The sequence below is a fragment of the Anser anser genome (assembly GCF_964211835.1).
Source record: "Anser anser genome assembly, chromosome: 1".
NCBI classification, from domain to species: Eukaryota; Metazoa; Chordata; class Aves; order Anseriformes; family Anatidae; genus Anser; species Anser anser.
In genome coordinates this window covers 181,225,791-181,251,696 of record NC_139720.1, presented here as the reverse complement: position 1 = coordinate 181,251,696, position 25,906 = coordinate 181,225,791, and the positions used below count along the sequence as shown (strand labels likewise).

Sequence of the window (25,906 nt, the reverse complement as noted above, 5' to 3'; positions counted from 1 at the left end):
TTTTCACTTACCAACTAATCGTCACCCAGAAGTGTGCTGAAACCTGTTATAAATGGGCATTCAAAGGCTTTCTCCAGCACTAAATCACAGCCATCTCTACCGCGCAATGGGGCCGCTTCCAGCAGCCTCCCATGGCAGCTCAGGCCAGGAGAAGAACAGGCTTTTCCCAAGCAGCACGGAGAGTTCAGACTCGCAAACACCCCTTGTCAGGGATGAAATTCAGCCACAAAGGGCTTGGCTAAGTCTCTTCTCCACCGAGGTGTTCGGTGGCACCTCTAGGAGCAGCTCGGATTTTGGGAACTGCTTATTGACACCGGTTCCCATGAGCAGGGATGCTCTGCCCTCGGCCAGCTGCCCCTTTCCTGAAGGAAAGCTGAGCCCAAGCCCCCCTCCTCACCCTGTCCCCAGCCCCGTGTCCGACACCGGTACTTCTCGCAGGGGGCTTTCCGTAGGGCGCACCGGGAGCCCACCGGGTGGGATGCAGCTCCCTAAGCCGCGGCTGGGGCAGTTTGAGCGGAGGCTTGGGGGACAACTTGGGGCACCTCCCCCAGTTACCCTGGGCTCCCCGCTGCCGCTTCTTCCTCCTCCTCCTCCTCCTCCTCCTTCTCCTCCTCCTCCTCCTCCTCCTCCTCCTCCTCCTCCTCGGGGCTGCTCCCGCCGCCGGGCTCCGTGCTCCCCGCCCTCCTCACAGCCCACCCCCGGCCGCCTCCCCCCACTCCTCCTCCTCTTTCTTCCTCCTCCTCCTCATCCTCCGGGAGCCTTGCCTCCCCTGCACACCTGCCTTGCCATTTGTCGGCGGCTTCGCTAGGAGGGGAGAATTTTCCCTCGCTCCCTTGCAGCATCCCTCCCCGCCGCGCGCGCACACACACACACACACACACACACCCGCACCCAGACAGACAGACAGACAGACAGACAGACAGACACACGGACACACCGCTCGCTCCCTTCCCTGTGCATCGGCGGCCGCCGCCTCCTCCCCGGCCCCCCGCTCCCCGCCGCCGCGGGGCGTCCTCCGCCCGCTGCAGCGCCGCCGGGGAGGGGAAGGGAAAGGAAAAAGGAAAGGAAAAAGGGAAAAAGGGGAGGGGAGGAAAGGAGAGGGGGCGGGCGGCGGCTCCCGCTGCTCCGCGGCCCCGCACCGGCAGCCGGTAGGTACGGGGAGGGCAGGGGGAGGGAGGGAAGGAGGGCGAGGGGAGCAGGGCGAGCCGCGCAGCCCCTGTCCCTGATACCGGTCCCGGTCCCGATCCCGGTCCCGGTCCCGGCTCCGCTTCCCGGGGGCCGTGCACGGCCCCCCCGGCACCGGCTCTCCCCGGTGAGTCGGAAAGTTTGCTCTCCTGGGCGCCCGGCTTCGGCTCTTGTTTGGGGGCCGGCTGCTTTTGGGGTGTTCCCACACCCTTCCCATGCCCGCCCCCCCCCCGCCCCGCGCTCCACTAGCGGGCCATTTATTTATATTTGTATATTTATTTATTTATCTTTTTTTTTTTTTTTTTTTGTAAATTGCAATTGCCGCCGCCCCCCACCGGGCTGGGCTGGGAACCCCCCTTTTGTCTCCCCCCCACACAGGGGAGCACCCTCCGGGCCCCGCAGCCCTGTCCTGCAGGGACCGGGGACCCTACAGAACCCGTGTCCCCCCTCGCAGAGCCCTGCTGGTGTCTGCGGGGAGCCAGGCGTCCCCAGCTGCGGCAAGGCAGCCCCCCCTGCAGCTCCCAGAGCGGTGGCGGCTCCGGGGGTGGCTGTCCCGTCGCTCTCCTCCTCTGTCCCCCCCGGTGCCCGAGCGAGCGCTTCGGAGGAGGTGTCGGGGCGATGCTGCACGCCCCAGCATCCCGGGGTGGCAGTGGGGTTACCCTAGGAGCTTCCCAGCTGGGGAAAAGCCGTATCCTACCCGGGATTGGCTGCGGGTCGTGTCCATCTCCCGTTGCTTTGATCTAATCTTGCTGTTGTCTGGGCTGCAAAAGAAGCTGCCTTGCCTTTTACTCCCGGTCTTTCATCCCCAGGGTGGTTTTGGAGAGGGCTGGTGGCCGTGAGGAAGGTTGGAGTCTGAGGGAGTCCATCCCTGGGCAGGGGAGGCGAGAAGCCTTGGTGTATTTTCTGTCTTGCCTGTTGTTACTTTTCTCTTTTTATCGCTGGAAGTTCTGCTGTAGCGTGTCAAGAGCTTTGATGCCTTTTGCAACGTGCCTCATTCATTTTTTTTCTTCCGGAATTTAAAACAGAATGATAAAATGCGTCGACATTAATAAATAAGTTGAAAGGACTTTGAAATAGCGCGTGTTGTGCATGGTGCGAAATCGTAGATATGCATAAAAGAGTAATAACTACTATGCAGGTTTTATTTGAAACCTCTTTCTCTAATGCATTGTACAGAAGCCTCTCCATCTCCCTCTCAGCTTTTTAAGTGTGATTGTGTATTTTTTTGGTGTTGAGGTCTCCGCGTGTGCTGTGGGGATGCCTTCATAGAACCAAACAAATGTGGTGCCTAATAATGTGTTAATCTCTTGCTTCACAAAGATGCCTTGCTGTAAAAAAGAGGTGAAATGTGCTTTTGTGGCTTTCAATTCTAGATCTCTTTTCCTGATGTTTTCATTTATTTATTTATTTGCATTACAGCCAAAGGGGGGGAGCAAGGGGGGTAATTGTCTCAGACTCTTCTCTCTGTCCGAATGTGCAAAACCGATTACATAAAGAAATTAAGGCACCAAAACAACCCTCAGCTGAAATCTGGAAAAAATGACTCCAGTGTGTTTGCTTGGCGGCACCAGGCGTTCTGCAGCATGTGGTATTTACAGAACTTGCAGCGTACAGTAGCTCTCCCGTAGTAAGGGAACGTTTTGTGTCCTCGGAGGCGAGAGAGTCTCCGACAAGTCCACAAAACTATAGGTACAGTAAGGGAGCGGTGATGCACGTGCGAGTGTGTATGTACATAAATAGCACCGGGCTACCAGAGTTCATTTTTCCAGGATACTTTGTCTTCTTTCCCCTGAATTTTGAGGCTTTTATTTTTTTTTTTTTACAATTCGTCTCATTGCATACATGTGTTTTAATGTAAGTCTTAATCTCCGTGCAATGTAAAATAATCCGGCGATAGCTTCAGGAGACGCTCTCGCCAGGCAAACCAGGCAATAGATCATGAAATCAGACAATAGTATTTTGTTTCCTAGCAACCCCCTACTGTGAACAGAAAACAAAACGGTGGTGGATGCTTCCACATCATGAGAGCTGTGTGTCAAAACCCCGAAGTGGGCACAGAACTGCCAGCCGTGTAGTGAGATCCGCTCCTGTGCGTTTCGGCTGCTTTGTTAGGGTTTTCCTTTTGTGAGAAAGGGACTTGCCAGGCTAAATGCAGTTAAATGGTTAAAATTTCACGCTGCTTTCTTAGCTTGATAACAGTGTCTGTTAGAGAGAGGAGGGCACAAAGTGAGTAGTATTTGTAGATTTTGTTGCCAATGAGAGTGATTTGAAATGCCCTTTTTTATTGCTGGAATATTTCTAAATCTATACTGTTACTGACCTCAGAGAACCAGTTTTATGATCTACTGTGTCCAGTATGCAGGATCTCCTACTTAGTCTTGCTAATCATCTTTTAGCTTTGTGCTTTAAAACCATGTTTGTTAGAATGCATTAAAAAAAAATAAACAACCCCCTTGCCACTCACAGGAATGGGAAATAAAATCCAAAGCTCTGCTTTGCTACTTTTATGTTTTTGGCACCCAGTTCACCCCTTCAAAAGAGCTAAAGCTATCCCAGTGCAGCAGGACAGGGTCTGAAGCCATGATCTTTCTAAAAGCCCTTTTGATAATGCAGTAATTCCCTTAGTTAGTGTCTGAGCATTGAAATGGATTCTCGACCCTGGACCAGTCTCATATGCACTTTGTGCACTGCCATCTATCCGAAAAAATCCATTAGTGCAGGCTGTGGCTCTAACCCTGTATCTGTACTTACTGCCTATCGGGTTTCAGCTTTCCAGCAGGTGTTAGTGCTTAGAACCGCAGTGGGAAAAGGAGATGAGCAGTCACAGATGAGTAGTTGTATGTACAGTGGCGCAGAGGAGTTTCTACACTTCTGCCTCTTTGCCTCCTGCCCTTCCTTTATAGTAGAAAGTGGCAAAAAGTTGTTCAGAGTTTTACCTACGGGTCTTGGGTATCCAGCAGCATTTACAGTGGTTGTGCTGTAAATGAACACAGGGGTGATTTTCCTATTGGTTGCACCACTGAATCTGTGAACGTGAAGATATCATTTCCATCTTAGAAAACCTAAAATCACAAGATGTATTTGCTGTGGGGAAAACAGCAAATGTAATCCTTTAGTAATCATTAGTAAACAATGCTATTTGTGCTAGGTGTGGGAACTACATCTCTGAGTGGCTTTTGGGGTTTGTAGTGCTATTTAAGAGATACGACAGGTGTGATTATATATATTGTCTATATATATGATCATATATATTGTCTATAGGATTTTTAGGGCTCATTGTAACTACTGAGGGACAAAAGACTTAAAACAAATGTCACTTCAATAACAATGGTTGAAATGCAATGGTCAGGGAATATTATAATTCTGATAAATATCAATGAGCAGCTACTTTCTTATATACATTTGTAATTAAACATTTTAGTGCCATAGCATGTGTTGACAGTTTAGTTTAGAACACGTTAATTGAATTTTGGAAGGCTTTATGGTTGGAGAGGAAGTAGTCATTTTCCATTTTTTTCTTCGTCATTTCTTTCTCAGATGGCACTCCTCCCAAACCCAGAGACTTACAGTGGGGTAGTGCGCAGATTACTCTTGGTATGGCTGCCTAATTCCATTCCATGTAGCCCCTACCTGTAGTTACCAGGCAGCAGAATGAGGGAAGGCAAAAGAAGCAAAACAGTACAAATAAACAAAGCAAAACAAACCAAAAAATAATTAAGAGAAAGGTCATGAAGTAGTCTGCATGTAAACAATGGAAGACATTTGGAAGTGATTTTAAACACTCTCCACAAAATTCCTGTTATGCCAACTGCATTTGTTGTTTATCGACGTGAAATCTTACATCTGCTGTCATGTGGGTTGGAGACTGGTAGAAGTAGTCAACCCATGACCAAACCCAAAGACTGGTAACTTCTTGCCACTTCTCCCCCTTAAATCTTTCTTGGAGCAATGAGTTAAATCCATTTTATTTAAATGTGTTTAGTTAGAAAAGAATTAAGAAATTGACAGCTTTTTTCTCACCATTTAACTAAGCAATGATGGTAGTGGCTAACGAGCTAGCAGGGAACATGCTGCTTATCTTACTGAGATGCACGTGCGGCAAGTCTTTTTTAAACATTTTCACATGGCTTTTAAATTTTATTTTATCTTTTTCAGAGGGTACTGCAGTAACGAGAATGTAGAGTCACTGTGTGTTTAAATCCTAGAGGCTTAATGATTGTCGTACTGTAGGATATTTGCTTAAGTATTTATTTCCCTTTATTATTTTAAGAAAGGAACAAAAGCATGATGTCAGTTTTGGACTCTCGAGAAGCTTCATTTTTAAATCCTGTAACATGAAAGCATTGAGCTGTCAATTCTTGCCAAAGATGGAAAATAAATCATCCATGTGATTACAGAAACTGAGGATTTGGTTCAGCAAAGCATTGACTTGCATGCCTAACTTTTTTTTTTTTTCTTTTTTAACATATGCTTAAGCTCATCTCTGCTTGCTGAGATCAATTGGATTTAAGCATGTGGTTAAAGTTAGGCATGTAATTAAATGCTTTGTTGAATAGGGGCCTCAAGCAAAACCTGTAACCTTTGAAACTAGCAACATCTTTGCTTTGGAGTAAACTGAAGTTAAGTAGAATTGTTACAGGATAGTAGAGCAAAGGGAACAAAGTTCATGAAAAGGCAGGCTCATAGGAGAGGAGGTCTCAAATTGGGAATTTACTGATGGATAATAGCAATGCTCGAAGTAATCTAGAATTAAGACCCAGCGGGAAGAAATACACAGGTTCGCAGTGTGACTTGATTACAGAACAGCACAGTTTGTAGTTGAGCTGACAACAACAAGGTGCTATGCCAGTGAACAAAGAAGTGGGATTCCTCAAATGTGTTGAGAGCTGCCCTGTGGAGAAGGACCTGGAGGTGTTGGCTCACGAGAAGCTCACCATGAGCCAGCAAAGTGTGCTTGCAGCCCAGAAACCACCCATATCCTGAGCTGCATCAAAAGCAGCATGGCCAGCAGGGTGAGGGAGGTGATTGTCCCCCTCTGCTCTGCTCTCCTGAGACCCCACCTGGAGTGCTGCTTTCAGCTCTGGGGCCCTCAGCACAAGGATGTGGGGCTGTTAGAGCGGGTCCAGAGGAGGGCCATGAAGATGGTCAAGGGGCTGGAGCACCTCTCCTATGAAGACAGACAGGCTGAGAGAGTTGGGGTTGTTCAGCCTGGAGAAGAGAAGGCTCTAGGGAGACCTTACAGCAGCATTCCAGTACCTACAGGAAAGCTGGGGAGGGACTCTTTGTCAGGGGGTGGAGTGATAGGATGAGATGGAATGGTTTAATACTACAAGAGGGGAGATTTAGATTAGAAGTTTGGAAGGGACCTTAAAGGTTAGAGGTTAGGAGAAAATTCTTCCCTCAGAGGGTGCTGAGGCACTGGCACAGGTTGCCCAGGGAAACTGTGGATGCCCCATCCCTGGAGGTGTTCAAGGCCAGGCTGGATGGGGCTTTGGGCAACCTGGTCTGGTGGGAGATGTCCCTGCCCATGGCAGGGGGGTGGAACTGGGTGATCTTTAAGGTCCCTTCCTACCCAAAACCATTCTATGTTTCCTTTTTGTACGCATCTGCCACAAACACATCTGAAAACTGAATACCATATCAACAGGATGTTAAAGACTATTTCAGTAGAGCTCAAAGAAGAGCAACAAAATGATCAGATGTCCGAAGGAACTAGCTTGAGGGGAAATATTCAGAAATATATATATATTTAGCCTGGCACCAAATGTGAGTAGATTATTAAACTATATTGAGATTTCTGAAATGTATTACAGTCGAAGGAATCTATTTTTTTCAGTGCATTATGTGGGAGAAGAGAATCACAGAATGGTTTGGTCATCTAATCCCACCCTGCTGATGTGGTCAGGGTCATCATCCATTAGACCAGGTTGCTGAAAGCCCCGTACATCCCAACTTTGAAAACTTCCTGTGGTGGCTCATCCACAGCTTTTCTGGGCAACCTGTTCCAGTGTCCTGTCATCCTCATAATGAAATAAAGGAAGAAAAAGCTTAAGTTGAATTCTGGGCAAAAGCTTAATGATAGGAATATGTATTAGGGCCTGTATTAGCCTAGGTATAGTGAGAACCTCCCTTTCAGATGTTTAAAATAAGAGTTTTAGGCAAGTCCTTTCTGTAGGCGAGTCACTAAAATGTACTGGAGGAAGAGATTCTGCATTTTAAAGGTGTAGGAGTACAAGATCTAACAGCCCTTTTTCGTGTCTGTGGTTTGTTCTAGTTTGAGCTGAAGGTTACAGGAGAAACTAGGTCAGAACCTGGGCCAGCAATCCTTGACTTGATTTTTCTCAAGCTGGAGTGTTCGTACCTTGGCAAAGCAATTTCCAGTGCCAAGACAGTTGGGTTTTATGGTTTTAAAAAAGCATGACTCAGAGCAGGGTCATCATATGGGCTCAGGTTGATCTAATGCTGGGATGATGGATATGCAAGGATTAGCTACAGTAGATTTTCTAGTAAACAACTCTTTTTTTTTTTCTTTCTTTCTTTCTTTTTTTTTTTTCATTCGTTTGTTTTCCCTTTTGAAAACAGCGAGCATCTCAGGGTGGTATAGGGGGCACAGGGGTGACAGCTTCTGCAGCATTTTGTTTCTTCATATAATGAAGCTCACTGCCATCAGGCATGAATGATGAAGCAGTAGAACTTGCTAATTATCCCTTTGTGTCCCTCCCTGCCTCTGTACCCATTATGATCTCTTACCAGTTGTCTGCTGTGATCTGGCTAGTCTGTGTGCAGTGCAAGTCCAGATGACTACTGTCAGTGACTTGTTTTCTGGAAGAGGCCGTGAGAGGAAGACAGAAGCATGAATAATGTTTCTCAGGGTGTACTGCTTCAAATAGCTCCTTCATCCACTCAGTCTGGGTGAAAACAGACAGGCAAGATGCAGGTTCATGGTATAGTGGGTGTTTTCTTGAGGAACCCTTGCCTGGAATGATGCTATTACAATGGTTTCTTGTAATTTATTTTACTCTGAAGCATGTATTCAGGGGAAAAACAAACAAACAAACAAACAGTCAAACAAAAAACCATAGTGCAGTCTGGTATCATAGGGGAAAGTTTTCCAAAAGCCATGCAAATTGCAGGGGAGGAGGTGGATTTCCCTCTGCCATGTGTTGTGAATACCTGGCAGCCAACTGATTAAACAAGGTCTATTTTAGTAATTGCAAGGTAAAAACAGGTGATTTGGGATAACCCTTCCATGCTGGATGGTGATTAAAACAGCAATTTTGCATGAGTGCCAAACTCAAGTGAAAGATGATCTGTGGCAGAGTTGTTTGGTGAGACTGGCTTTTGGTTTAAATAAGTTTTGGTGCAAGAAAGCCATGTTACGAAGTTATAGAGGCCAGGTTTATGCTTCCTCTAGATTTCCTGTGAGCAGCGTAATATGAGAAAAAACATTGGTCTGTAAACAATGCACTCCTGGTACATCCCAGGTAACTTTAAAAAGAAATCCTTCAATGTGTAAACCAGGTTCAGCCCTTGCTGGTCCTTGTCTCTGGGGGCTGGTTGATAGCGTTGGTGATGGAGGTCTGAGAAGAGGTTGAATGAAAATGGAAAAACGTTTTTTTTTTAGGGCAGAGCCTAAGGATTAGGGCTGAAGTTGTTGCCTATGCATTGCTGATATTAGAAGGGCAGTTTTTTTGATGGATGGATAATTTTTTTTGATGGATGGATAAGGTAGACAAAAATAACCTGTACAATTGAGTGGGTAAAGCTGTGGGTAGGTAGGTTAGTTTACTTAGGATTACTCCATATGTTAAGTGCTCTTCTTTGTAAGTGTGTGTAAGATCAGGCTTGTTGGATGGAATCCTTTTGGATGAAAGATGCTGTCAAAGTACAAGGTTATTATTCTGTCTGTTGTCCTTGCACAGAGGAGCTAGGTCAACAACTGTCTTAATTACAATTTGTTTATGTTAATAAATCTTTATTTTTTGTAATAGTTTAAATGAGACTTTAAAGCAGTTTCCTTTTTTTTTTTTTTTTGTTCCCCCCCCCCCCCCCCCCCCCAGGTACATTTAAGATAGTGTTTAGGATGTGGGCTTTGGTATTCTAGATCTCATCAACAGAACAGTTCCTCTGTGACCAGAGTGGATAACACACAATTATTCTGGCATGACAGGTTGGCTTTATGTAGATTTTAAAGGAGTTTGTGCCCTATACACTGTGTAAAAAAGTTTCAGGACATAACAGGTGTGTCTGGGGTAGAATACGGTTAGAGTTTAACATCATTTTTTACAATTCTGTCTAGACTTACCCATACCTGTTAGCAAGCATTTTGACAGGGAAACAAAGAAATGAAATAGAAGTAGCTGATAAAGGCACGAGGTGCACTTAGGGAGGTGGAATGCAATAACTGGAGTGAGAGCACACTCTTAGAAGAGGTGCTGATACTTGTGCCCTTGTAAGAAGAGTCAAGAGGATTTTCAGTGATGACAAATAAGTTTGTTTCATCTGAAAGTAGCAGATTGCTTCCTTGTGTTTTGCTGGTCTGACATTCTGTGAAATTGTGTTATACCCTAATTTGGTGTCTCCTGTGCATATAGAATAAGAGCTTGCTATTGCTACCAAGTGAAGCAAACAGTTCCCTCACATTCTGCAGTGGTAGAGGCTTAGAGTTTGGTGGCAAAGATCCATGGATTAATCTCTTCTGATGACTTGCGGTGGATGTTGGCATTACTTCAGCACCAACTCAGAAGAAAGCATTTACTGAGTAAGTGATCCACTTAGTCACTTAGCTTATTGAGAATTTTCCATGGAGTTCTGACCCTTGCTTAGCAGTGAAGTTTGATGAGATCACAGCTCAGGGTAGTATGGTTATAGAAGCATCAAAAAAAAGTGTATGTTTATGGTCCTCTGCTGGCAGATAAGGATGGCAGGCACCTGGATGTGAACAAGCACTCTGTGTGGATTTACTAGCTGTAAAAGATGGTCTATTCAGGCATCCTCATGCCTCCTCTGCATGCAGGCATCTGGCTTCCACAGTCTTCAGGCAGAGTATAAACAGAGGTACTGTTGGCAGGCTGCTATGAATGAAAACTTAAAGGACTTGGAAAATAAGTTTGATTTAAAATCTTCATTATGTTGCCTTTCTGTTACTTGGCCCAAAATGAGCATCTCTTAGGTCAATATCATTTTAACAAATGAAGGGACCCTTGGTCAGTTTTTGGTTCAAGGTTATTCATATCTTAACACTGAGAGGAAATGCTGTTTATGCTGATGGCTCTTCTTCTGCAGTGTAATCTCCAATTTTGTATGAAGCAGATAGCAATTACCATTTTATTTCACTGACAGCCTGTGAGAGAGCACATGTTTTCAGTTCCTAGAGGGAGCTGGGCTAAACTTGAGCTGATACACTCCAGGTGAAAGGCTCCGTGTACTGTTGCCAATCTACTTAGCTATCCAGCTGCTTGCCAATTCTGTTAAAAGGTTAATGCTATTACAGAAAACATGTGAAACCAGGTGCAGTATGTGTGTCATTAGTTGGGTTTTACAGTTTTGTTTTCCATGTTGCATTTGTTAAACTTATGTATCATTTTGCAGAACATATGTAATGGGTAGTTAATATTGTTTTCTTTGCAAAATACAAGGCTGCAATTTTTGTTTGAGAAGGAAACTATTAACATTTTTTTTTTAAGTGAAAGGTTGAAATTTGGAATTTCTTTTTATGTTTCTTGGGAAATACTAAGAGAGATTATGTAACTACATAAAATCTCTGGGGATACGGAAAGAGAAGTCTTGCTGATAATGAGAACGGAGTAGCTGCTTAATGTAATCCACCCTCCGTGGACAGTGGTGAGAAGGAAGCGAATGGAGTACTGCACAGTCAGAGTGGGTTTCATTAATTAGAATCTGGAAGTAGGCAGCACATCTGACAGTGCAGCTGTTTATAAGATTGCCAGTCTCTCATCTAGGTTTACCTTTTCCATCATAAAGAAGTTGATTCTATTTGGTGCTGTATTCTACAAGGGAAATAGAATTGATAAAAGTAATATTTTTTTTCAGGCTCATATTGCCCAAGAATATAGGGAGTAGTATGAAGTGGTCAAACACTATAATCAAACAATTCTTCTATATCTAAGGTATAAGAGACATGAGAGTAGCTAGATGGAAAAGACTAGTGGCCATCTTGAAATCATGCAGAAAATCTATTTCTTTTGGTTCTTCAATGGCAAATGGGCTGCCAGATGGAACTGAAAATTGAATCAAAAGCAGAATATTGAGTTTGATAATACGGGAGATGAGATGCTCTGACACCCTTGCCGTCACTGAAATATAGCTGTGATGAGCACTGAAGTCACTGTTCTAGCTGTTTCAGTGGCTCTTCAACGTCACTTCGTTCTAGAGGAATCAGTTTGTCTTTGTCATCAGGGAGGACAAAGAGCAATAGCCATTCATGTCTTAAACACTAGGAAAATGAAGACTTAAAACTTGATGAGAAACTTTCTTTTGTGGTAACATTGCTGTCAGCATAACACAAAATGAGCAATACAGGGTGAGATATAAGCCTCTGTGTATTGCCCGTTTAAAGAGATTTAAATTCACTCGTTCACCGTTCAATGGATAAAGGAAAAAAGAAATGCAGAACTGAAAACCAAAGCCTAAAATAAACAGCACTTACATTAATGCAAGATGGTTCACTGGATATGAGAAATGTTCAGAGAGTAGCTATAAGCATCCATGCAAGGAAAGATGTGGGCCTTTGTAGCGCTATCAGTCATGTCTCTAAGGGATCCCATGGAATGACTGTAAGACAAGGTGTTCTCTAAGTGCCTGAGGAGCAAGCATAGCAGCCGCAGAAACAAAATGAAATGAGAACTTCTGAAGTAGGTTTGTCCTAATGCTGAGTTCATTCTTGGTGAGAAAGAACAGTCACCAGAACTAAGAGTTGGCTGGAGAAAAGGTTATTTATGGTCTCTTCCTTCAGTTTCTCTTGGTCATCCACTGCAGGGAAAGATCTTGTCTTTATTTTTGTCTCTACTCTGTGGTCCTCAATAATGCAGGTGTATTTAGAATGAAATTGAATATGTTTTTTGTATAAATTTTACACAGCAAGATAATCCCCAAGGAACCCAAAATCTTAGGAACACAACTAATGATGGTTTCAGAAGGATTTTGACCAACTGCAGCCTGATGACACTTCAGTTCAAGTGGAAATTTTCTTCCTTCAGCTTGCAAATAAATAACAGTCAATATCTGAGGGAAAAACAAACAAACAAACAAAAAAAACCAGTCCTCAGCAGCTATAGAAACTAGTTGATAGGATTAATGCTTTGAACGATGATGGAGAACAGGATGAAGTCTGACATACAAGGGGGGGGGGGAAGTCTGTTTACAAACCCCACAATAAGTAGAGTAAGGGTAATAGGCTGACTATGTTGCAAGAAAGAATGAGTTTATGAAAAATGTTCTAGTGGTAGAATGCCTAGGGGTACTGGAGTGGATTGTGTGAACGTTGTGGGGCCTGTGTCTGTTGAGGTCTCTTAAGTGTGTTTTAGATGTAACTGTGTTATCTTTGAAGGAGATAACTGACCCTGTCATGTAGCTGTTTCCAGCTCTATTTGTCTGTGATTCTTGCCAAGCCCTACGGTGAGTGGGATAAAAGGAAATGGGACAGTCGGAAGGGGTGTGGTTTACAGCTTAAACTGTAATGCAGATGGTCAGTCTGTTTGTGTCAGAATAATGGATAATATAGCAGGCACGTTATAGGAGATGCTGGAGGTTTAACATGGATACATTTCAGATCTGAAAGCGTTTTCTTTCCTGCCAAGCCCAATGTTGAGCGTTTTGCCATCCTGCACTGTTAGGCTCGAAACATTATGATAAATTCACTTTTTCATGATCCCTTGGTAACACAACTTGAGGTTCGGCCCTGGCTGGTATGGAAGTATCAGGAAGCTTAGGCAGAGAGAAAACTAACCTGTCTTCAAAAGGCTTATGTAGACATATCCCAGACTGCTAAAGCACAACTAAAAATAGACTGAGAGAGTGTTAGGCCAGACTATTTAGAGACTAGTGACTCAGTTACTACATTTTGGTGTATTTTCAGAGTTGCACGGTCTCAGTTTTGGACCAATGTGAAGGAATAATCTTGTTACAAAATGAATTGAGTAATGTGTGGTTTGTGTTTTACCTAGTAAAATCTTTATGGACTTCTTGGAGTATTTCCAACAGCTGTCTTTAGCTGGAGGAAGAAAGTTGCCTGAGTTCTGGGAAATGTGTGGGGAAAAGGCTGAGTAATGGAACCCAGTTTCAGCCTTTCTCCTGACTTCCACTCCATACTTAAAAGCAAAAGTAGCATACAGACCAATAAAAATAATAGAAGATGGTAGGACTACCAGAATAAGTAGATTTTTTATTTTTTTATTTTTTTACATTTTTTCTGAGAATTTTGAACTCTCCTAGGAAACAAATGGTTTCCTGTGCATTATGTGTTGATGGAAATTACATCCTTTTTATGCGAGCAATAAGTCAAATATTCTGTTAAGATTGATGGGGCCAGATTCTGATCTCCAGGGATTTAAATCTCAAATAATTCAAACTGGAGATATTCATGATTTACACTACAATAACAGATTACAATCTGGTTCTTATTCCTCAGGATTTTAATATGGTTATAAAAGGGATATTCATCTTCATTTTCTAAATGTCTAGCAAGTTACCTAATTAATCCAATATTGTCTTCATTCTGGAGGAGGTTGTTTAACTTGAATTTTGTTGTCAAATACCATACAGGCAAGCTCGTGTGGTGGTAACATTAACTAATGATAGAGTTATCCACATATACCGTTCTATCATTAACTTGAATTACAGTGTAACTCCAATTGTTTTCAGTAGAGAAAAAACACATTGCTGAACGGAAGAAAGCATGCTACTCTGCAGTCGCTATGCAATTAACTCATATAACCTCTGTGCTCGTCATGCTTTGTGTAAGATCCAGGGTGACCAGCTGTTAGGTCAGTTGTATGAGAACAAAGACCCTGGGGCATAGAAACAGTTTATTAGGATAATACTGTGGTGTGAAGATCAACTGTCACAGTAGCTGCTAATGACAGTGTGTCTCTATTTACTGTACACGGGCAGTAAATAAGAGTTGCCAGAGTTGAGATGTTTTGAATTCTGAAGGATGGGAAAGCATAACCAGATAAGTGGTAGTGATGTGAGCTTGGAGCCAACCCTGCCTTGTTTTCTGCGGGTTCTTCTTCAGTGGCGATTCCTCTGTGCATTTTCTGATAGAAAACTGAATACCTACCTTTCAAACCTTGGGACATTAGTTATTTTTACCCCTCTTTCCAGACACTTATTTTCAGAAAAATGAAGGGATTCTGCCCTCTTTCAGTTTTCGTTGATGTCTACCAATGACACCCAAAGTTACTGAGGAAAGGAGAAATAGATTAAGATGGGAAAGATAAAGCCATCCTTTAAGCTTTCTTCTCAGGAAGCAGGGCTAAAAGATCTTTTTCCTAGGCATTTCTCTTTTGAAATAGAAAAAAATAGAACAGTTGAACTGAATTCTTTCATCCATGTCAAGGAGTACAAAGTATGTTGTCACTTGCTGGTGTCTCTGTGTATTTGTCACTGGGAAGCCCACAGCTATGTGCTTTCCAAATGGTCTATGAAAAATGTGCATATAATCTGTTTAAAACAAAATATATCTCTTGCTTTTAACCATCAAAGCAAAATACAGCTGCTATGTTTTCTAGACCACTTGTTGCCCTTTGAGTGTGTACCATGGCAAGTCTGGTGTATTACTGCTGGCCATAGCAAGAGAAGCAAGCTCTTCCTCACAGTGACTCTATTTTCTATGATTTTTTTTTCTCCTAAAAAAACGTAGATAATGCATAAGTAAGTTTGAAAGAGTGTCCTATTTCAGCTTTACAAGAACATTGGATTTTTTTTTTCTCAAAAGCACAAAGAAAACTCCATGCTTAAGATTCAGTTTTGCAAACCCTTCCCCCTTCTTCAAACATTCATATGGAAATACACCATTAACTGTGAAATTCCCTAGCAACCTGAACAGCCTAGAAGAAGGGATCCAAAACCCAGCAATAGTCAATTCTCAAGAGAATTTGTACTATGTATTGTTAATATTCATTATATTATAATAAGTGATTTGAGAAATTCTATTCAGGGTCTCTCCTCTTTCTTTTTCTACACTGCAATGGTTGTTCTGCTGGAAAAGCACAAAATTCACTGCTGAAAACTGTGACCCAAAGCCCAAGCTTCTTTCTCATCAAATCTCTTGAAAATCTTCAGAAACACCGCTTAAAATTTTTCATTTGCTAATTGCTTTAACAGCCTCTAATTTTTTCCTGCTAAATTAGTCATTGTCAGCTGATAGAATTCTTACTTTATAACGTTAATGGTTTGATAACTTTGCTTAATGAGGAAATTCATCATTTCAGATACAAACTCACACTTTCAGATACATGGTGGCAGTAGTATGTGCTGCTACGTATAGAAAGTACTTTGACAGTTTTTGCACCTCTTAATCCTCTTAGCAAAAACTAGTCATCCTAAAAAATCCAGAGCTGATGTTATGTTACGCAGTGTCTCAGGTGTTAAAGCATTGAAAATCATCCAGGCATTGCTTCAGCTCAACCTTATTCCCAAGGGGACAAGAGAAGTTCTGGCCAAAAGTCCCGCTGCTTGACAGAGACAGGACTGCTCCCAGGGCTGTCAGCACTGAAGGGAGCTTCATTAGCTACTGAAATGGTTTGCACTTGCTTTTCTTCCAGCTCTGGCTTCCACTGTAATTTTTTTTGGGCGGGGGGGAGGAAGGAGGAATTTAGAGCTGTGTTGTGGTTCCTTTTATTTTTTTTTAAGCTGTCCCTTCCATGTCTTCCATGTCTTCCTATCCCTTGCCTTCTCTCCTTTTATTTTTAACCCTTCTTTCTCCTGTCTCATGTCTTTTTTTTTTTTTTTTTAAACTGTGGCCTCCATTTCTTTTATATTTCAGACTTGCTATTTTCTTTTTAGATCACCATACATTTATTACTTCCCTATTCTTTGCTCCCTTCACCCTTTCTATTTTTGTTTTCCCACTTTCCTATGTTACAAGACTCTGTCAAAAAGATCCTAATAATTTTTTATTTTTATTTTTTCTACAGGGATAAGATTATAGAGCTTATTATTATTACTTTTATTTATTTATTTATTTATTTATTTATTTATTTATTTTTTATTCAATGTATGCACTTAATTTCTTGTTACTCTGAGGCTTAGAAACTTGAGCCTTTCTTTCAGGCTTAGAAGTTGTACTGTCTTGTTACCTGAGTTCCTTTCTCTCAAAAATATTTTTTTTTAGTACTAATTTCTGTTTAACTCCTTTCATTATATGAGATCAGTAGTATAATAGGCTACCTGCATCTATTATAATAATTTTGTACAGTTATCAGAATTTTCATGCGTTTGCTCAAAGAAAGGTGCTTATTTTTATGCAGGGATCCTTACTTTGAGGCAGTTGTTCCAAAGAAAGAAATATTTGTACCGTACAGTATCTTTAAGTAGCTTATATGTGGGTCAGTCATGTTGAGAAATGCAGTTATGTCACTAAGATCCATAATCTTAAATGTTCAAAAAACATACTTGCATGTCTTTAGATTCAAAATTTGAGTGTGAAATAGGTAGTACTATTGGCAAGCTAAATGAGTGGTGAGTCAAAGTAATTAAGGGAAAGTAAATAATCTCTTAGGTTCTCATTCCCCATGAAACTAATTTCGTATCTTAGCCTTCATGTATTTAAAAATAGTTCCCTGCTAATTCAAGATGCTTGTGTACTATGTGTGTGAAGAGCACTTCAGTTCTATTGAAAGGATGGCAGATTAGGGAGTTATTTTCAATGGTCTATTTTATTTTATTTTATTTTTTTATTTTTTAAGAGACCTTCATTTTGGCAATGCAAGTGAACAAACCTTGCTGTAACAACAACTTGATGTGCATACAAGACAGCAGGTGATCAGCCAATAATCTTCTGATGGTTTACGACTGGAAAACCTTTGCTTTTGTCTTTAAAGGCATACAGATAGCAGTACTTTCTCTCCAAAGGTGTTTTTTTTCCCAGTCTAGTAAGCCATTCACTGTTCAGCCATATACGCTTTCCTGTTTTACCTCCAAGAAATCTGTTTCTTCTCAGTGACTCTACTGTTTGGAATACAGTTTATTCCTATTATTTTCTCAAGCTAATAAAACAGACCTTGTAAGACGGATGGAATGTATTAGAGAGGCTAAACTGCTCTGGAGCTCCCGTCTGCCCCGAATACTACTAACATGAGTCTGATGGGAGCCTGACAAGATTGCACTGTCAGCTCCATCGGTATCTTGAGTAGTTATCTTAAGAGGGCTAATATATGTTCATGACAAGTCTCCAGGTTTACGTGCTGAGGAAAATAAATCTCACATTTCTTTATTTCTACATACATCCTGCCCTTTAACACTTGAGGCTTTTTGTTGCCCTAAGAGGATTATGGCTATATTGCATATGCAGATTTCTTTCTCTTAGTCAGGTAATGAAATGAGGCAGTAGGGTGCTGTGCGGAAATTTGTAGAGGGACTGGACAGACTCTGAACATGCAACACAGGTGTGCTAATTATGAGCTAGCACAGTGTGTGCCATCAGTGCAGCCCCTTGGGCTCTGAATTGCCTGCTCCAGGTGTCTGAATCTCTCCACTGAGTGTACAGGAACCCTACAATTGCAAGTTTAAGTCTCAGCAAAGTTGTATGTGTAAAGTAGACAGCCTGGATGTATCCCCCGTGCATCAGCTGAGGATGCCACGTGTTGCTCGTTAAATAGGGATGCTGACCTGTTTGACAGTGAGTTTAGAGGAGCTGAAAATGGGGCTTTTTTTCCCAGATCCATGGCCTTTCAAGACAAGCTGGGAAAGCTCTTTTTGATGCAAGTTAACAGAGGATTTCTGGTTTATTAATTCATAAACCTGACCCTCATGCTAGTTTAGGAGGATTGAAAATTAGTGCTCGTGTCCTGCTGTCATCCTCATGCTCTCTGAAATCAATGAGGAGTTCTCTGCAGATAAATACAATGCTTGGCCAGAACCCTACGGATCTGGTAAAAGAAAACAACCACAACTAAACAACAACAACAACAACAAAAATCAGTTAGAGCAGGGTAAGCCTGTTCAATGTAAAAGGGAATTTTGTAACCTGCTATCTGCAGCAGAAAAGCTGCTTGTTATTAATCGATCAAATAAAATGTTGAAAATAATTTGAAAAATGACTTGAGGGAGGGAAAACCAGAATTAAGGAATATTAGTAGAAGGCTGATACTGTTTGTGAAATCAGGCTGTTCTTAAAGCTTTCATATGCTGTATATAGTGTATGGAAAAATAACTTTCCTTTTTTTGTCCAGAGAGAAGCTGTGATTTTTATCTCAGTAATTGAAAATAATCTCTAAAGTTGCTTCTTAACTAAACTTGCATGAACTCCTTTTAAATCAGTTGTTATCTTTCAGTGAATTTCTCAATAAATGTTGCTGCCTGTACTTGGATGGCATGATCGTATATAGCAAATTAGGCTGAGCACATTCTATTCATGACTCAAAATGCAGAGCATTTCTAGCTTAGCTATGGTGGCATTTGTCAGTGGTGCTGTAGTTAAAGACGGTGGTTGGCATTTATTATAAATTGTATGTACTTGAATGGCTTAATTCTTGCTATGCAGAAGTCTGACTAGCTATCTACTCAGGATTTCTTTTCCTTTTATTAAAATTTTTGAAGTTAAAAAAAAAAAGCACAATATTTTTGAGTTCTGAATGTCTTTGTTCATATCTGTTTGTCAATCAGCCTTTTTCTTACAAAAACGCTGTGCTTTTTTTCATTTCCAAACTTTTTGTTGTGCAACTTGTGATTACTGTTCAGTGACTTGCATCAGTCCCAGCACTTTGGGTTCCTTAAAGAAAGACATGCCTGTGAAAAGGGGGAAAGGAAACACAAAAACATATGGAATTATCTACATTGAGCAATCTGTGTGCAATGCTGTATGTGAGCAAAGACAAATTTCAGCTGTCTCAGTAAGTGCGACTGGGCAAAATTATTTTATGGACTTCTCACTTACCAGGGTTGTTGCCAGTTGAACTCCTCAGTTTCATGAACACTGAGCAATCCCTACAGATGTAACTTATTGGTAATATCTGTCATACGTGTGTTAACATAGGCACAAACTTTTCCTTCATTTCCCACTGCATAATGACCAGTGCTAAGTCCAGGAGTACTTATTCCAAATTTTTAGAAGAGATGAAGAAAAACAAATGGATTCAACTGGACTGTGCTGTTGAAAATGCTACTAATCAGTTCTCTCAAAAAATGCACAGTGAGTACTTTTACGGAAATATTGATAGAAGTGGATTTTTTTTTTAAGTGTCCCCTATGAAGAATTCTCTTCCTCTCTCTCTTTTATTTTTATTTATTTATTATTTATTGGCAAAAGGCCTCATTTGATGCTTATTGAACGTAATGAGAGTTTTCCTAGTGACCTTCCAACGTCTGTTTTAAGGCTGCAGAGGCCTACGAAGTGGTAATGCTGAGAGATGTAATTAGCCCTATAAATCTCAGTGGGTTATTAATTCTAAATTTCAATAATGGAAAGACCAGGATGCATGTAACTGAAACAGAGTGACAAGCATAGTAGGAATATTTATGCAAGCATTGTCTTGTTTTGGTTTGTGTGGTAGTAGAAATTATACATAGTTTTGGCTTGGAAGCTTGCTTTCTAACTTAACATCAATTCACATGCATCACTGGTGTATTTCTAGAAAGTTATACATCTTTTTGAAGTGGCTGGGTTGTTTTTTGTTTTTGTTTCTTCTTTTTTTTTTTATATCAGGAGGTAATGTAACATGACTTGGAAAATATCTCTAATATGAATATAAAAGCCTCATCTCCCATCAGTTAACTGTATAAAAATATATTTCAAAACATCATTGTATCTAACACTGTTGCACTTAATAAAGACAGCTCAAATTTTAAAGCACAAACAAGTTTTTGTTTGGTCTGTGCAGACAGGATCCCGAAGCGTGCTGGGTTTGTAGCTCTCACACAGGTACATCCCAAATGGGGATGCGTGCTTTGGGGAATGCTATGAAACCACCATCTCTACATGTACTCAGTGAGGATTGCTGTCTAGTGTAAGCCTTGCCATTACTTGCTGTGAATAGAAAGGCTTTTCAGTGCATTCTCTTGAGAGGAGAAAGAAAAATATTGCTTGACTTTGGCTTAGTGAGAACTTGAATCTTGTTTCCTTCAGTCAGAAATTATTGTATTTTTTTTTCTTATTTCATGGTTTGAGGTGGAAGTGGTTGTTACTATATACGTGCATAAGCAAGAAGTTAAAAATGACCCCACTGAATGGCATAGATTTTGCCATATGTTATTTGATTGCCTGTTGTATGTCTGGTCCATCCTTTTGCACTTTCTCATGGTATGGATTTTACCCATCTTTGCTTCAGTCCCCTGCTAGGGATTGTTCAGACAAAAGATCTTTGCACTGTAACCCCAAGGCCAAAAGTATGAATGTATCACACCGTAGACAGAACACTGGGAGGAAATAGTTAAGATCTCTAGGGGGGAAGAAACACAAAACCACACAAAATCAGACTTAAAAATGAAACAGGCCATTTATGTGGGAAATCTTGAGTATTGGTATTCTCATGTAAACTGAAGTAGAAAGGGAAATGTTTGGTATCCCACAGTATTGTGCTATAACAACACATTCAGCTTTCTGAAACATGTATTTGTCATCATATCTGCCTTCACTTGTAACTGAAAAGATAAATCATAAAAGCTTATTGCTTGGTCTCTGCCCTTTCTTTGCAAAGGTGCATACTGCCTTACTAATTCCGAGAGAATTGTTAGGGACTATCCCGGTAAATGTTTGTTAGGCACTTAGCAGCAACGGGGGCTCAGGTGGAAGGAAGAGAAAAGGCAGAGTTTGTGTGTGTGTTTTCCTCCATTCTTTAGGAAAGGAATTCAATTTCAGTGTAATCTGTAATTCTTCAGCAAAGCAATGACTTTGACTGCAACAGTATCTGTTTGTTTATTTATTTATTTTTGACCAGTGGATGCCATCAGCCTTCTACTGTATGTGAAATAGTTTTTTTTTGTTTGTTTGTTTCTTTTTTTAATCTAACTGTAATCTTGTATTGGGGTCTATAACAAACATCAGTGCTAATGAACAAAATAATACATGATTTACACAAATTGCGTAAGTTACAGCATGGCCCAAGAGTAGTATAAGGGGATCTGAAGTAGATTAATTGACTGGTTGTGAATTTCCACTGTAGGGAGCTGTATATGTGCTTTGACTACCTTCTGGAAGAAGAAAAATATGTCAGGACCTGGGCTCAGGAGAAAAAAAGTATCAGCATCTTCTCTGTAGTAAGTGAACCATCATGCCGTTCTTTGCAAAGAGTGATCAAATTCAGAGTAACAGAGGACAGGTCTGGTGTGATTGCAAAACAGATTGATCTTTGAGGAGCTCAAAGGAGCTCTCAGCTGCTCTGAGGGCTGCACCAAATATTCCCAAATAAAAGGTGTTAAGACGTTTGCTCTACGTACCTAAGTGGAACAGATTTGTAGTTTGTAGGTAGTACTTAATTTCGTATGATGCCATTTTTTGTGTGAGTTTAGCTGCCATCTCAAAATCTAGAATAAATAGGATTTTCCCTGAAAAGAAGCTTGTTTGGGGATAGTGAAGCTGTCTTTGTTTAGCTTTGTTTTTCTGCCACAGAATATGCCACAGAACTCTTTTATGTATTTATTTTTTAAAGGTATGGTAGCATGGCAGTTAGTGTTGGAAAATATTCTCTATTTTTCTACATTTGAGCTTCCATTTCAGGAAGAACATGATCAGGACAAGAACATTTGCAGTATCACCACACTCCCTTGGGTTGTCGTTACAGTGACAGGAAGGAGATGTATTGTGAAACTTCACTTCAACACACCGTATGTGGTATCATTCCCTTAAATGATATGAATGGGGAAATCATCCCAGTGAATATCTGTTACGATCCTTTTGTCTGGAAAGGTTGTTCTTAATTGCTGTTTTTCGTTTTGGAGAGGATCTGTTCAAATATATCATGAGCATTCATTTTCCTCAGCCTTGTGTCTAGGGGCTTAAAAGTCACAACAAAAAGAGTGCACAGTAGAAAAGAACTGTTTGCACAATAGCAATTTTCAGTATTTCAAGTGAAGGAAGGAAAGAAGTCCATTTTCATATTCTTTTCCCATCTTCAGCTCTTTAATTAATGCTTCAAAATCTCTATTTCCTCCCTTCTATCTAAGAGGAACTTCCATTTAGTGAAAGCTGAGGAAATCTTGATATCGTCCATAAGAGCTTTGCAGTCCAAATGTTTCCCTCTGTTCTTTTTCTGTTTAAAATTTTTGTTGTCAATTTGTTTGGGTGTTTTGACTAAATCTTCAATGTTCTTTACATCAAAAATGATGGTGTTCCTTTCTGCAAGCTCTTAGAAAAACATATCCGAGGGGACTAAAAAATACGTAGCTGGTATTTTAAGACTGCTGTGATATTGTCATAAGAGTGTCATTCTGACTAGGTTTTGATTTCCAATCTCATTTGTTTGCCTGTACAAAGCGGTATGTCGTATACATATCACAGAAGATTATTGTGCCTCAATGCAGGGAAATTTCTTTCCAGAAAGAAGGGTAGCTCTTACTGTGGCATCTGATAGGAATTTTAGGCCAATTTAAAGTAAGGGGTAAAAAATTCCCTCATAAAGAACAGCATACTTGGCTTAATTTTATGTCATAATACTTCAGCATAATGCCATGGGAATTGTATGGAAAATTGAAAGTGGCATTATGTCTCCTAATTTGGGGAGGTTAAGTAAGAACTGAAGGGAAGACATGCCCTGGTTGTATTCGATTTCAAGGTTGGATTAGAACTACTGAGTGATGAGTTAGGCAAAATCTTTTTCTGTGTAAAGAAGCTGGAGATCTGCTGATGAAATCACTAGATCACTCCTGATGTTTCACCAAGTTTCTGTATTTATTTGGCCATTAACTGTTCAATACTCCTTCATCTTTGACGGAAATACCCAAGAATGAATTTTATGTTACAAGAAATGGAGAGGTTTTGCTGCTTGATCACTTTCCTGTTGATATAATCTCATGCCAAGAACACAAGCCTTTTTCATTTTGGAGTTGCTGATGTCTGGATTCACTGATGGACTCATTTGATTTTCAAAAGCTCCTTGAGAAAGGAGTCAGAGTTGGTTTGGAAATTGTATTTATGGAATCTCAATGTGCAGTTTATGAATTCTGGCTCAGTTGCTTTCTCACAGAATGCCTCAGGCGATAACGCTGTTGGGGCTCAGAGCAAGAGTGATAGATGACCATTAGCCTCGATGGCACCCACTGAAGTGGGAATAACTGGCACTGAAGTCTTAGGAAAAGAGGCTTCAGCCAAGTTACTCTGCAGGGAAAGCAGTGGAAACATTCACTATTTTTCCAGAAGCAGAACAAAGGAAGTTTATAAATGAGACCCTGGGGAGCTTGCTGAGCTTCAGAAGCTTGGCTGACTTTTGTAGGGAATAATGCTTTGCTTGACTGTCTGGCCTAGGAGGAAGGAAGTACTCTAAGTGGGTGATAAGGCAACAGCATGTGATTCAGTAGAGGAGTCTTGTTGGGAGAAAAGGATCCCGTATTCCTGTTAGTGTTCTGGCTTTAGCTGAAACATACTGCAGGAAAGGGAAGCGTAGAAGTATAAAGTCTAGGTAAGGTAAAACTGATTGAGTTGGCTCTGGACTATAAATCCTGACTGTCTGTGGAAGTGTGACCCTGGGAAAGACTGATTTAGCTGTCATGGGGTCTTTAGTATCCGCTTGCATCTGTGATTCATATTTCTTTGAAGAGATGAAGGACAGGAGGACTATCCCAAAACCATGTGCCACACAAACCAGGTGAAGAGCTAACACTACCTACCAAAGAGTGCTTAGGGACATCCTCACTGAATGCGTTGAGACCAGAGTGCACTCAGTTCCTGACTGTCTAGCTGGGAAACTCTGCCTGAGCTTATTGAAAATGTATGAAAATGTGTTGTCCAATTCAGATCAATTCCAATAGGCAAAGGTATGAAATTTTACTGTAAATTTTGTCTTTAATGACACAGATTGAGAATCAATGCTCATATTACCTAGTTCTGAATACCTGCTTCACCGAGAATTAGAATAAGCACTGTATGGATAACCCAAGGATATTCAAACCCAAAATAATATTTGTATTTGTCATACACTAAATGTAAATTTCAAACAAGTGGTCTACAGACCCTGTTAGTTTCTGCTGTGGTTTGGAGATCAGTAATCCTCTTTCAAGTGTGCATTTGCCAACAAGAAAGACTTCCTGTACTGTAGAATCCATCAGTCATCCACTTGTCTATCTGTAGTGTGCAGCAGAGCCAACAGGGCATGAAAATCTAGACTGCCATTTCTTGGAACTAGTGGAGATAGCAAAAGAGAGTGTATTTACTGAGCCTCTGTATGTGTGTGAGGATGTCATCCTTTCTTCTTTTTATTTTTTTAAAGCTGTCTTGTGTGTCAGTTTCTAAGATGTCTAGTAAACTACATGACCAAAACTGTTATGCGTCCTAGATAATGTTCATCTCTTTGATGTTGCTGAGAAAATAAGGAGGTAGTTTGGATCTTCGGGAAGCATAGCCTGAATTCATCCCAGCTAACACGTGAAGTGTTTAAGAAAGATGCCTTTTTTTAGAAGTCACCCTAGTTTCCTTTGTATGGAGAGAGACAGATACCTTTCTAGATCTATATCTATAGGTATAGATTTCAATCTTAGCGTGGGTGACATCTTGACTACACAAACTGTAGGATGGTTATGTACTCAATTCGTGTCCTTCAGCTGAGATCAACAATTTAAGTGGAATATCTTTTTGCTACTGTGAGAGTGGTGAACAGCACCTTCTTTTAAGCCTTTCATCACCAACTGTACGCCATTGTGGGATAATTTGAAAATAGATGGGATACTTGGACAAATGAGGTAGCAAATGATCAGCATCTAGGAGGTTCAGCTATCTTAACTTAAGGTGCAGAACATTGCCTCTGGGATACATCTTATGTGGCTGTTTAGGATTGAATTTGAAGGCAGTTTTCCCAGAGTCAGGAGTGAGCACTTTTTCTACCATGTACTTTGATAGCAGTTTCTGCTGTCCTACTTGCAAGTAGAGGAAAACATTTCTGGAAATGGGGCTCATCTTTTCCATTGATCTGGGAGGAGTGTAGAAATCTGAAAGGGACGTTGCAGAACTGGTGCTGGCAACCTGTCCTGGACTCAGTTAGCTCACTCAGGTGAGGTCCAGGCCACAGGGAGAATGGACTGGGACACCAGGTTGGGATCAGAGACTAACCAGGGTCAGGCTTGGATTGTGCCTGTGGGTGGGCACTAAAGGAGCTTCCTCTTAACTCCAAGAAGACAGGTTATTCCTTAACTGCCTCATCTGTGTATTTTCTTTTGTTGTTTGGTTTCTGTCAGTGAGATATTGGTCTAGTCCCAGAAAGCAATTCTCATGAATTGGAAAATCTCTTTAAGAATCAGTATTAAGAAATGAAATGTTAAGCTCTATTCCAAAGTAAAATGATTGTTAGAAAGCTTTTTCTGTTTTCCCCTCCCATAAATCTCACTGTAAAGAAGT

The 25,906-nt window shown here is 41.2% G+C and overlaps 1 protein-coding gene across 9 annotated transcripts in view; it reads left to right on the top strand.

Moving 5' to 3' along the window:
• Positions 1-746: 746 nt before the first annotated feature.
• Positions 747-25,906, top strand: part of ENOX1 (ecto-NOX disulfide-thiol exchanger 1) — a 365,091-nt gene continuing 339,931 nt past the window's right edge. For 5 of the 9 annotated variants that reach the window (XM_083811360.1, XM_083811368.1, XM_083811367.1 and 2 more), the window contains exon 1: positions 748-1,148. The gene's annotated coding sequence lies outside the window, so the exon portion shown is untranslated. Of the gene's footprint in view, positions 1,149-1,246; positions 1,313-21,597; positions 21,622-22,166; positions 22,189-25,906 lie in introns of those variants that run through there. The other 4 variants (XM_083811361.1, XM_083811365.1, XM_083811363.1 and 1 more) reach the window with 4 other exon arrangements.